The 13667-nt window shown below is 40.7% G+C and overlaps 1 protein-coding gene across 4 annotated transcripts in view; it reads right to left on the minus strand.

The window, feature by feature from the left end:
* Large1 (LARGE xylosyl- and glucuronyltransferase 1) overlaps nucleotides 1-13667 on the minus strand; it is a 441552-nt gene that overhangs the window by 219472 nt on the left and 208413 nt on the right. The gene's annotated exons all lie outside the window — the stretch shown is intronic.

The following is a 13667-nucleotide window of genomic DNA, read 5'->3' on the forward strand; positions in this document are numbered from 1 at the left end:
GAACAGCAGCATGGAAGTGTAAGCCGAATAAACCCTTTCCTCCCCAACTTGCTTCTTGGTCATGATGTTTGTGCAGGAATAGAAACCCTGACTAAGACATGCTCTAAGATTAGTAATTGACAAATGGGACCTCATAAAATTGCAAAGCTTCTGTAAGGCAAAGGATACTGTCAATAGGAGAAAAGGGCAACCATCAGATTGGGAAAAGATCTTTACCAATCCTAAGTCAGTAGAAGGCTAAAATCCAATATATACAAAGAACTCAAGAAATTAGAATTCTGAGAATCAAATAACATTATTAATAATGGAGTACAGAGCTAAACAAAGAATTCTCAACTGAGAAATATCGAATGGCTGAGAAGCACCTAAAGAAATGTTCAACATCCTTAGTCATTAGGGAAATGCAAATCAAACCAACCCTGAGATTCCACCTCACAGTAGTCTGATTGGCTAAAATCAAAAACTCAGGTGACAGCAGATAGGGTGAGGATGTGGAGAAAGAACAACATTCCTCCACTGATGGTGGGATTGCAAGTTGGTACAACCACTGTGGAAATCAGTTTGCCGGTTCTTCCAAACATTGGACGTAGTACTACCCGGGGACCCAGCTATTCCACTTCTGGGCATATATAGATATACCCTGAAGATGCCCCAACATGCAATATGGACACATTCTTCACTATTTTCATAGCAGCCTTATTTATAATAGCCAGAAGAAGGAAAGAACCCAGATGTCCCTCAACAGAGGAATGGATACAGAAAATGTGGTACATTTACACAATGGAATAGTACTCAATTATTAAAAACAATGAATTCATGAAATTCTTAGGGAAATGGGTGGAACTAGAAAATATCATCCTGAGTGAGGTAACCTAATCACAAAAGAACACATATGGTATGCACATACTGATAAGTGGATATAAGCCCTAAAGCTCCAAATACTCAAGATATAATATGAATCTCAAGAAGAAGGAAAACCAAAGTGTGGATGCTTTGGTCCTTCTTACAAGGAGAAAATATTTATACATAGGAGTAAATATGGTGCTAAAGTGCAGAGCAGAGACTGAAGGAAAGGCCATCCAGAGACTGTCCCAAAGGTACATGGATTCATCCAATATACAGTTACCAAACCCAGACACTATTGTGGGTACCAAGAAGTGCATGCTGAAAGGAGTCTGATATGGCTGTCTCCTGAGATGTTCTACCAGAGCCTTACAAATACAGAGGTAGATGTCAGCAGCCAACCATTGGATGAAGCATATAGTTCCTAATAGAGGAGTTATAGAAGGGACTGAAGGGGTTTGTAACCCCATAGGAAGAACAACAATATCAATCAACTAGACCCTTCCCCCCACCACATCCCCAGAGCTCACAGGGACTAAGGCATCAACCAAGGAGTACACATGGTTTTAGCTGCATATGTAGCAGAGGATGGCCCTGTCAGGCATCAATGGGATGAGAGGTCCTTGGTTCTATGAAGGCTCTACAGATGAGCCCTTGTAGAGGAATTAAGGACAGGAAGGTTGGAGTGGGTGGGTAGTTGGAGGATCAACCTCATAGAAAGAGGGGGAGGGAGGATGCGATAGGGGCATTCCAGGAGAGGTCCTTGGTTCTATGAAGGCTCTAGAGATGAGCCCTTGTAGGGGAATCAAAGACAGGAAGGTTGGAGTGGGTGGGTAGTTGGAGGATCAACCTCATAGAAAGAGGGGGAGGGAGGATGGGATAGGGGCATTCCAGGAGCTGGGGAACCGGGAGAGAGGATAACATTTGAAATGTAAATAAATAAAAAAAAAGTCCAATAAAAAAAAAAAAAACACTCGCTCAAACAAAACAAAACAATTGATACAAATATAATTAAATTGAATATACTATATAAAAGTTATCTCATTTGTCTCACATGTGTACTTGTATTCTCTGGATATGTACCCATCTCCTTCCCTTTCTCAGAATTCTTTAACTGGTTATCCTAGGCTAGCCTCAAACTCACAAGTCTCCTGTCTCTGCCTCCAGATGGCAGTTATTATAGGTATATGGCACTGTGCACAGATTCATGGTGCTTTATAAAATGTAACTATAAGAAGTTGTAAAACTCTATAAATCATGCCCTACTTTATTTCTACCAAACCACTTTGCGTGACTCAGTCTTTTTGGTTTTATAATTTACAATAATAGTCTTTGGAACAAGGCTTCTTGAAAACACTCATTTCCTCATCTGGCTATGGTGAAGTCAGAATGGCTACCCCCTGATGTATTGTGGAACTAAATAAAGATTATGGTTGGTAAGCATGTCATTCTATATACTGTCAATTGATGGGAATCTCTTTTTAAAAGGAGGGATTTTGTTTAATCCCTGTAACTGAAATGTTCACTTAGTAGTGAGCAGTGATCAATGAGCCCATTAGCTCAGAGATCATTCATTTCCAATATGCATATCGTATTCTTCATTATGGACAAAGTCCTGAATTACGTCATGGGGCATCTGATGACTTCTGCTTGGCTTATTTAAAAGCTCCTAATTTCTAAAAAAACTTTCATTGTATTACCATAGGAGCCCCATTTCAAAGGAATATGCCCCAATCAGTCAATCATTCAAACATGGAACACCTCCATCGTAAGTTTCAAGGCTGCAATAGCCACTTCTCAAACTCAAGCCAGTCCTCTGCCCACCGAACCATGTAGGCAAAGGCTATGCTTACTAAAAAGTGTTCTTCCTTTCCATCTTGCTTTTGTCTTTTTATAATATTCTTTAAACTTCAAAGTCAATTATGCCATTGATTCTCAAATCCATGACATTGGTTCTAATTTAAGATGTTTTCAGGTGGGGTGAGTGACACAAAGAGTTGTCAAAGGTCTGTAAAGCTGGAGCCCATATCGTCTCCCATGTCTTCTCCACAGTGATCTAGTAATGTTTTCTTTTTTCTTTTTTAAATTTTAATTAATGCTTCCCTAATACGATAAAGGTTTTGAGAAGCCATAGGGAAATCAGGCACATGGAAGCATTTCATTTTCACATAGCTGAGGTGTGATCATCCTGATGTACTCAGATCCCAAGTACTCAGAATGAGAAGCTGGTCAGTGCTCAAGATGGAACCAAGGTATTTTCAGGTACTGAACTGCCACACCCACTCCAGTGAAGTCTGTGCAGCAAGCCCAAAAGCTTGGATGCAGGCCTGAGGCAAAAAGTTTCATGGAAACTATTCTGGAGCCTTGGCATCCAGTAGCACAAATGCTCCAGATTTGTCCTTGCCATACTAGGTGTTATATTATAGGTAATGCTACTTATTCCGACGTAATGCCTCTAGTGTTGATAGACAGTGAAAGAAGTCAGGCACTGCAGTTTACTGGGTAAGAGCTAGAAATCTCAGGGCAAGTTCTACAAAGTAAACTTAGAATTACAATCACTCCCATATGCAGGAATTTACAATAGCCTAGGAACAAGCAGGTTTGTAGTTTAAGGAAGAACTACAGTATTGCATTGTTCATGGCTGACTTTAGAAAGGGAAGCCTTTAATCTCAGTTGTAACCACAGCCTAGTTCCTGTCACTCTTCATGTAAGCATTTCTGTTTTGTGTCAGACAAAGTACCTTGGTTGATGTGTCGCCTAACTTCTTTGTTTTCTTCTATAAGTCTGATGCTCACTTTGAGAAATTACATTCAGATTAACACTCCCTTGTGTTTGCATCTGTTTGTCACCCTGCCAACTCCTTGTCCACTGGAGAAACGGGACCCTGAATTCCCCTGCGGGTTGAGGGACCCACTGAGTCCAGTCTGTGGCACTGAATAGCTTTAAATGAGTTTAGTAAATCTCTGAACTCAGATCCACGATTTTTCCAGATGAGAAAGGGCATATACAGCTCAGGAAAAATTGTAACATATGCGGCATGAAGATCCACAGTCACAGAGAGATATGAGACAGAGAGAAAATGGATGATAGAAGCCATTTGTGAAAACACAGCTCAAAGACGTATTTAAGTTGTATCACAAGTCTGTACAATGTCCTTTGTGTTTTGCTTCAAGAAATAAAGTAATAATGGAGAAGAGAGAATGTGGTAGATATGCCAAGTCTTTGAGAAGGCAGAGGACTGGATTAATTCTGCAGAGCCTGAGGGACAGAACATTTGAGAGGTGATTTGGAACCATGTTTCACTCTAACAGGTGAGTGAGCACAGAGCCGAGTTATAGTCCTTGTTCACAGGTTCTCATGTTCTAATGTAGAAAGTGACAGTGTTTTCAGATAAATCACATATATATTTGCACTAGGTGTACAGTCGGACATGACCTAATGTACAGAATCAGAAAGATGAAGCTCAAAGCAAACAACTCTGATTAGTTCTAAACAGGATAAAAGATTCTTTGGAAGGAAAATGATATCAAATCATTGGAAGTATTCAAACAAAGATGAACTAATCATCTGTTTATCAAATAATACATAAAATATGAACTTGTATCAGAGGACTACAATGTCCTTTCCCAATAAAGATTTCATGATTCTCAGAAGGAAACAAGTCCCATTCATTAAAAGGCTTCAATTTAGCTGGATATAGTGGCATGTGCCCTTAATCTCAGAGGCCCAGAGGCAGATAGATGTTTGTAAGCTTATGAACAAATTGGTCTACACAGATAGTTAGTTTAAGGCCAGCTCTCTAGCTCAAAACAAATAAAAGAAAAAAGAAAAAAAAGCCTGCTATAGATAGAATATAATTTCCTAAGTTCAAAATGAATGGAAGATGTGACATAGATTATAAGGCTGATGAAATTTCTATTGTCTATCTTCATAGTTATATACACCCACCATATAATATCCAGTGACTGGTCTTCTATACATAAAATAGGCATGTTTTTGACTCTATTGCACTTATCTACCCACAACATGTATATCCTCTGATCTTGCCCTAATTCTCTTTGACAAAGGCCAGAGACATACTTGTTGGTATTGGAACCAGACCTACTTTTCAGAAACTGGACCATTAATCTATGAAATAAAAAAGCATTACAGAGCACAAGTTAATAGCACCAGTCTTGGTCCTGCATGTATTTAACCCCTGTCAGCACTCCTGCAGCAATATGACAAAGAAGGAGGAGAGGAGGAGGAGTAAAAGTCTATGGACTGACTATTCTGAAAACCAAGCCATAATGCCTGTCCTTTGAGAGGTCAGCAATCACCTTGGTAGTGGAAGAGATTAAAGATGTTACTAATAACCTTCAAATGCCAATGTTTCTTGATGTCTGATGGGGTTCTGTATTGACAACACTATTTTAAGTAAAAAAAAAAAAAAGAAAAGAAAAGTAACTCAGAACTTCATTTACTAATTGAACACAGAAACTAGAGCTGAACAAAACATCCTGTCATTGAGCTGCCTCTGTTTTCTCTAGTAGAGTGCGGCTAACTGAACACTACAACTCTCAGCTGCTGCATAGCATTACATGAGGAATATGCTACATGCTATTAACAAGTGAAAGACCCAAATTCCAAATCTCAAGTACACTTAATATATGCATAACACTTCTGCACTGTTGTAAAGGTAAAATATCATACACTGAACTGTCCTGATAAGGGTCTATTTACATGTGACAGACAGCCATGGGAGAAGAAGGTAAGTGCCCACAGTGTGCCAAGCACTGAGCTTCTCAGCATAAAATACCATTTATATGCACTGAGACATCACCAATAAAGGGAGCTATAGCTATGGTTTGGAAGACTTAGGGCTGTATGTTGCTCTGCTTATTTTAGCATGTGTTAGAAAACCACAAGCTGTACTTCCCCTCTGGGTCCTCTGTTGGGTACCTCATAGTAGAATAGAACCTGCAAAAAAGATGGAACTTTTGTACACACAGGGATATCCAGTCACATCAACAAAAGCACAACTCCTATCAGTGTGCATCTCTATACTATACTCTAGGCCTATCTTTTGAAAATCCAGGATACAGTTTGAGGAAAGGGTCTATATTAGAAAAAATATTTATTTATTTATTTATTTATTTATTTATTTATTTATTTATTTTTGAGACAGGGTTTCTCTGTGTAGCCATGGCTGTCCTGGAACTCACTCTGTAGACCAGGCTGGCCTCGAACTCAGAAATCCACCAGCCCCTGCCTCCCAAGTGCTGGGATTAAAGGCATGCGCCACCACCACCTGGCTAGAAAAAATATTTGAGGAGCCCTTGGGTACTTTTCTTGTCTTTCCAGGACTAATTTGTTTACAAAGTTATAAATATCATGTCTCCTTCAACACACAGAACCCATGATTGCTTCACTTCACTATGTTGAAATTTCAGTGTTCAGAAAGTTTATCTTCCTAGGAGATGAGCTTGGGTAGGCAGGAGTTCACCTAATGGTTCATGGAGAGGAACAACAGAAATGTTCCTCTTGAAGGCCTGTAAGGGGGCTGAGAGATTACAAGTATCTAAAGAGAACTTCTTCTGTTTTAATGAACACCAGCACAATGGCAACTAGAGATGAGTGGGACACCAATTTTCAGAGTCAATCATCAATATTTTCAGTAACTACCGTCTTGAATTCCACTTTCCAACCTCTGTAATGTGGGTAAAGAACAGGCATCAATGCTATGAGCAAAGGAGATTAAATTGGGACTCCCCACTAAAGAGACAAATCATAAAACAGCCACTGCTCTAGCCACTTCCCTTTATGAGCTCAGGATCATCTTTATCCCAGGGGTAGCCAGATGGGCAAGATAAAAGGCTAGTAGACATGGAGGAACTTGTCTAAAAGCTGGCAAGTACTGTTTTGCCGATTTAAAGCAAACTAACTACAGTAATGATCATTTATATTTGAACAAGGTCCCTGGGTGAGATTTCCGGGTCATTGCAAACTTCAGCAACCTCACTAGAGTGGGTCACTTTTATCCCTAGTTAAAGTTCTATTCCCAGCAAGCCATTAAATGGAGCTTTCATGTTTAATTCATTTGTTTTTCAGGGGCAGTCAGAAAAAGGACCATATTGAGAGTTTGGGGGACTCTTGTTTAACTAGAAATATAGATAATAAACAAGAAAGGAAAAGAACAAAGGACAAGAATCAGACACAATGGAGTTGGGTTTTGAGCCATGATTACATGTAGCTTCAGGATGTTAAGCTAAGAATTACAGTTAATTATCCATATAGTGGGGATACTGAACTGACATCTTAGAATTGTGGGAATGCAGAGGAGAAGCAGGGATATCATTAGAAACAATATACTCACTCTAAAGGCAATAGATGTTATATGTAGCCCATGAGCCTAGGGGCCCCAACAGTCAGGGGATCAAGTACATTAGGACAAGGGCATCCTCATTTTCTGGTGACTACAGCCCTTTCCTTCAGATCCAAACTCCATCTGTGCTTAGTGAATTGCACATTCTGTCTTATATCATCTCATTTCAAAAGAGAAAAGTCAAATATCAGCCTTGGCATTTATTAACTGCCTGATCTTAGGCAAATATTCTGCAGTGCTGGGTTGCAGATTTATGAATTATCTGTGAGATGGAGGTAATCAAACTTTACTCTCAAGCCCACAGCGTTGTCATGAGAAGTGAGTGACAGTGTCCAGACATCTATAAAGCTTTGTACCAAAGTAAATACCCCTTCTCTCTGGATGTTCAGAGCTACGAGTTTTCAGCAGAGGTCAGGGCACAGAAGGTACTGTCCTGATAGGGATTTTGGAGGGTAGAAATAAATGGGCTATCCAAGTACTGGAAAGACTGAGGAACATCCTACAGACAGCAGGGATAGGCAGACTGAGACTCCTATTTGCAAATCCAAACTAATTGGTCATTATGGAGGGAAGTACACCAGTCCATGGTGGGTGTACTGGCTGATTTTGGGTATCAACTTGACACCAGCTGGAGTTATCACAGAGAAAGGAGCTTCAGTTGAGGAAATGCCTCCATGAGATCCAGCTGTAAAGCCTTTTCTCAATTAGTGATCAAGCAGGGAGGGTGCCCTCCCTGGGCTGGTAGTCTTGGGTTCTATAAGAAAGTAAGCTAAGCAAGCCAGGGGAATCCTTTGGTGATGAACAGCAGTGTGGAAATGTAAGCTGAATAAACCCTTTCCTCCCCAACTTGCTTCTTGGTCATGATGTTTGTACAGGAATAGAGACCCTGACTAAGATAGTTCATTTTTAATCATGTACCCATCCCTTATAAATTTCCTATTCTGTCATACTCCAACAGCAACAGAGATAATAAGGGGCCCACAGGCGCATTTCTGAGAAATGCTATTTCCAAGAGCTGTACAAAATGATTCCTTGGAGCCAGTCATATCAGGGAAGGCTATGTTATGTGTCTGTGTATGAGCTTTCTGACATACTTGTTGAACACAACTAAAAAATACAGTCCATGTCTGCTGCCCTCCTGTTTTTCCTCCTTCCCAGATATTATCTAAAGGGTGATATGAAAGTGTGCTTTGTTCCTGACAGTTAATATAGAAGAGTATTCATCCTAGTTTCATAGTGAATTTGAAGCAAACATAGGATACATGGTGAGTTCAGGGCCAATGCAGCCTGTATAAAGATACTCTATTTGAACAAAAGAAAAGTGGGATAGTCAAAAGAAAAGATAGAAAAAAATGCATACTTTATCTGTCCCAGGACTGCTACTGTGATATGGGCTGGTATATACAAAACCACTAATGCAAAGTCTCAGGCAGGCTGTCCACCCAGACTCCGAAACACACTCAGAAATGTGGTGATTCTCTTTTGTGATCAAAATTGTGCCTTGCTTTTCTTCATAATATAGTGCTGGAGTTGCTAATGGTGACACAGTCCCACAATCCCAGCTACTAGGAAGCTGCAGGAGGATTATCATAGGTGCCACACTAGCCTGGAAAACTTCGTGAGGCACCGACTGAAAGCAAAAAGTAAAAGGAAAGGTAAGGTGTGGAGCTCAGTTCTACAGTGCACGCCTAACATCTTCCAGGAACCAGGCTAAACCCTAGAACCGAGAACAAAACACAGACAACAGTTCTAAATGCACTGTATACCAGTTACTTAGAAAACATTTTCTCAACCAGGCATCCAACAAGGATCACAGAAGGGAAAAAAATCCAGGGAGCAAACAGAGATTACAAGGGTCATAGTTACCTTTCTAATAAGACACCAAGACCAAGGCAACATATAGCAGAAATGTTTATTTGAGCCTTACAGTTTCAGAGTGTTAGAGCCCATGTCATCATTTCAGGGGGCATGGCAAGGGAAAGGTAGGCATGGCACTGGAGTAGAAGCTGAGAGCTTACATCTGTAAGGATACAACTAGAAGACATAGAAACCAATAGGAATGCTGTGGTCACTTGAAGCCTCACAGCCTTTCCAGATGACATACTTCCTCCAACAAGGTCAAACCAACTAATCCTTCCCACACAGACCTACCAACTGGTGGTAACCAAGTATTCAAACATCACCAACAACATGGCATGGAGGAATATGGTCTGTGGTGAATTCCCTGAAGAAATGTGTGTAATCCTACAAACTCAAATAACAAAGAATACCCATGGTGATAACAAAGGAGGCAGTTTCCCACAGTAGCACAGGCTCAGGAAAAGGACAGGGAATGACCTAGCAATAAGGAAAGAAAGACCAAGAAACAGAGTTTCATAGTCAAAAGAAGAAAGAAAAGAAAAGAAAAAAAAAAAGGCCTGCACAGCTATAGTCTCGCTCTTAAAAGCAATATGGGACCACAGAAGACTAAATAAATAACTGGGGTGTCATGCCTAACTTCCTTTTCCAGAAAACTGATCCTTGTTATTATTTAAGAATAGTCCCGAAAAAGGAAATGTGAGCAGACTAGAAGACAAGATATGAGCTGGGCAGTGGTGGTGCATGTCTTTAATCCCAGCACTTGGGAGGCAGGGGCTGGCAGATTTCTGAGGTCGAGGCCAGCCTGGTCTACAGAGTGAGTTCCAGGACAGCCAGGGCTACACAGAGAAACCCTGTCTTGATAAACTGGAAAAAAAAAAAAAAAAAAAGGCAAGGGATGCCAATGGGCAGGGGAAGATCATGAAACTTGGTTAGGGATATCAGGGCTCAGCTAAGGAGACATGGCTCAGTTAAGATATGGGGATACACACAGGGAAAGGATTGACAAACCAATGATGAGCATCTAGGCAAATGAGAGTGCCATGCGCCAGGAGAGGGCAGATACAAGTTGGCATAGGTGACCATATATAAATGTTTTTCTGTGTGATCACTAGTGCCTTGAAAACACTATGTTCTATATAATGTGTCCATATTCATTAATCTGCTAGGATGTGGGATTAGAAATCCTCAGATATAGGAGAGAGCTGGTAACAGGTAGAAAAAAAAAAAACAATATCAAGAATCTTCTATGGAGGAAAGATTCTAGAAGATAGTACTTGTACTGGCTGGTTTTGGGTGTCAACTTGACACAGGCTGGAGTTATCACAGAGAAAGAGCTTCAGTTGGGGAAATGCCTCCATGAGATCCAGATGTGGGACATTTTCTCAATGAGTGATCAAGGGGGGAGGACCCCTTGTGGGTGGTGCCATCCCTGGGCTGGTAGTCTTGGGTTCTATAAGAGAGCAGGCTGAGCAAGTCAGGGGAAGCAAGCCAGTAAGGGACATCCCTCCATGGCCTCTGCATCAGCTCCTGCTCCCTGACCTGCTTGAGTTCCAGTCCTGACTTCCTTGGTGATGAACAGCAATGTGGAAATGTAAGCTGAATAAACCCTTTCCTCCCCAACTTGCTTCTTGGTCATGATGTTTGTGCAGGAATAGAAACCCTGATTAAGACAGTACTATTTTTAATATGTCAGTATTTTTCTAAATTATTGCACTTTTTTAAACAATAAAAGCTGTAAGTCTGTGTTCTTTTTTTGTTTTTCTTTCTTTTGCTGTGATAAAATCCAAAGCCAAAGGCAGCTTGGGAGAGAAAGGGTTTATTTGGCTTTTATGTCCTGAACATAAACCTTCATTGAAGGGAGATAAGAAACCATCTCAGGGCAAAGCCTGTGAGGAGAATCTGGAACAGAGATCACAGAGGAACACTGCTTCCTGGCTGGCTTTCCATGGTTTATGCAGCCTAATTTCTTATAGAACGCAGAGCCGCCTATCTAGAGGTGACTCTACCCCTGTGTGCTGGGCCCTCCCCAATTAACTCTTAATCAACCCCTATGTCCTACAAATTAATCTTGCGGAGGCATTTTGACAACTGAGATTTTCTATCCCAAATAATGCTTACTTGTGTCAAGCTGACAAAAATCTACCAAGGGAAAATACAGGCAATCACTCAGGACTAGGAGAACCACGGAACCTCTCTATTCCTCTCCTCTCCTCTCAGGCTCAGAGACACAGGAAAGCCTTGGGCTCTGTGGAACACCTGGCCCCTTCAACATCATAAAGTCCATGGATTACATTCCAGGCCATGTGATCAATAGGATCCACAACAACATAGATCCTATATGACCTTGCGATTCAATGCGGGATTTTTCAATGTTTATTTTGACTCAGTTTTTGTTTGTTTTGTTTTTCGAGACAGGGTTTCTCTGTAGCCCTGGCTGTCCTGGAACTCACTTTGTAGACCAGGCTGGCCTCGAACTCAGAAATCTGCCTGCCTCTACCTCCCAAGTGCTGGGATTAAAGGCGTGTGCCACCACGCCCAGCTGAATCAGGGTTTTTGCCATGTTGCCTGCTAGTCTCTAATTCTTGGGTTCTAACAGTCCTCTGACTTCAGGCCACTACTGAAAAAGCCAAGCATTTTTAAGAACCTGACAAGTCACATATACTATTTCTTCCCTTGGTGGCTGGCTTTATTTCACACTATTACACAAGTTAGCAAGCCAAGGCTCAGACCCAAATACATACTTTTTGTGGAAGACAAGTATTTGAAATTAAAATATAGGGATTGCCCTCTCCCCAAGTTTTTTGTTTGTTTGTTTGTTTTTTGTTTTTGTTTGTTTTGGAGATAGAATCTCCCTATATACTTCAGGTTCTCTTAGAGATAGATATCCTCCTGCCCTAGGTCCCAGTGTTCTGCAATTACTGAAATGTGCTGCCCTATCTGGCTCCCTGTGTCTCTAAAGGAGCAATAAGTTGACTGGGACAGGACAGGGAGGAAGTGCCTTGATAAGTGGAGGCAGAGGCAGCTCTGCTCCTCCTCTCTGGTTTCATATCCCCATGGTATTGCCACTAAGACCCTGGGAGACAAGATTGGCTTGCTTTTTACCTTAATTACCACAGTAATTTGCTAAATTTTGTTGTTACATTTTTAAGAGTGTTAATCAATTTTAGCTCAGAATAGATTGGAATTGCACATAAATTATGACAATCACCAAATGCAAAATTCTGAATATCTCTATCAACCTCTGAGCCTGAAATATGTGAAAATCAGAAACTCTAGCCTTTATCAACATGATCCATTTAAAATGCTACTACTCTGAAATGCAATTATAATGGCTTTGTGGCTCTTAGAAGAAACATCTTTCCAAAATCAGCCCCATGCCTAGGAGCCTGGTCCTTCCCAAGGTGATCAGAAACAGAGGGCCAACGTGTTCCTTTAAAGCTGTTAGTTCCTTTAACTATAGCAGTGTGCTAAACTTGCTAGTATGTGAGACACCTACCATGCACCACCTACTACGTACCAGAAAAAGCTCTCGGCTACTTATTTTATTAAAGAAACACTGCTAGACTCCATTGGAAGGCTCTGTATTACATCATTAACACAATAGTCATTTGTACTTCCATGCTTAAAGTCTATGCTAGTGACTTACAAAAAATAAAAAACTAAACATATAACTCTGTTTTAAGTAAACTTACATTTTGGCTTGGGATACATTCAGCTACCTGTGCCTGCCTGGCAACTAAGGATCATAAATTAGATATCAATGGGAAGGACAAATGGCTATAAATTTCCTTGCTTATTCTTGGAAAGAAAAGAATAGCAATGCCACTGGGTATAAAGGATGGGTGAAACCTGGCAAGATAACAGGGCAAGTAAGCCTGACAGAGGAAATAGGATGAGTAAAGGACTACAATACTGGAGAGAAGCCACACATCACGGGCTCTCTAATATTTATAGCTGTGTTTGGGAGAATTCATAGGAATGACAAAAGATAAATAAGAAGTGGAGTTGGGAGCTAAAGTTCATGGTCTTTACTTAGATCACGATCTCAACCATCATGGAAGCAAGGTTGCGTTATAGAAGAACTTTAAGCAAAGCAATTAGATGACCACATGTCTTTTATTGGTTAAAATACCACAAATGTAGTAATTATTCAGGATAATCTTAGGGGATCAACATATATTCTTTCATCAGAAACTCTTACTTACCCCAAGACCTGGGAGTACAATAGTTCTGTCCCTGAAGAAGCAGGCCAACATGGGCGGGTGATTGATTTGTGTCTTGTGGCCAGTAAGTAACAGTGCATGGAGTTAAGGCAAGTTCTGTCAGACTCTCAGGTCAACATTCACCTCAATAGCTAGAGAATGATGATCTACCATTCTACCACAGACAATGTTCAGGCATAAACTGACATCAGTGAACTTCAGCTTTTATAGTGTACCCTGGTGGCTAGAATTGCACTGACCAAAGTAGAGTCTGTATTAGCAGTTTTGCTAATGTGTTGCTTAATGATAAAGTCAGATAAGCATAATTAGAACCTGAACATTTCCTATTAGGAGCTGAGGTCTCTGTCCTTGTAACAGTCTGATTATTCCCCACCAA

Source organism: Mus caroli, chromosome 8 (assembly GCF_900094665.2).
Source record: "Mus caroli chromosome 8, CAROLI_EIJ_v1.1, whole genome shotgun sequence".
Lineage (NCBI taxonomy): Eukaryota > Metazoa > Chordata > Mammalia > Rodentia > Muridae > Mus > Mus caroli.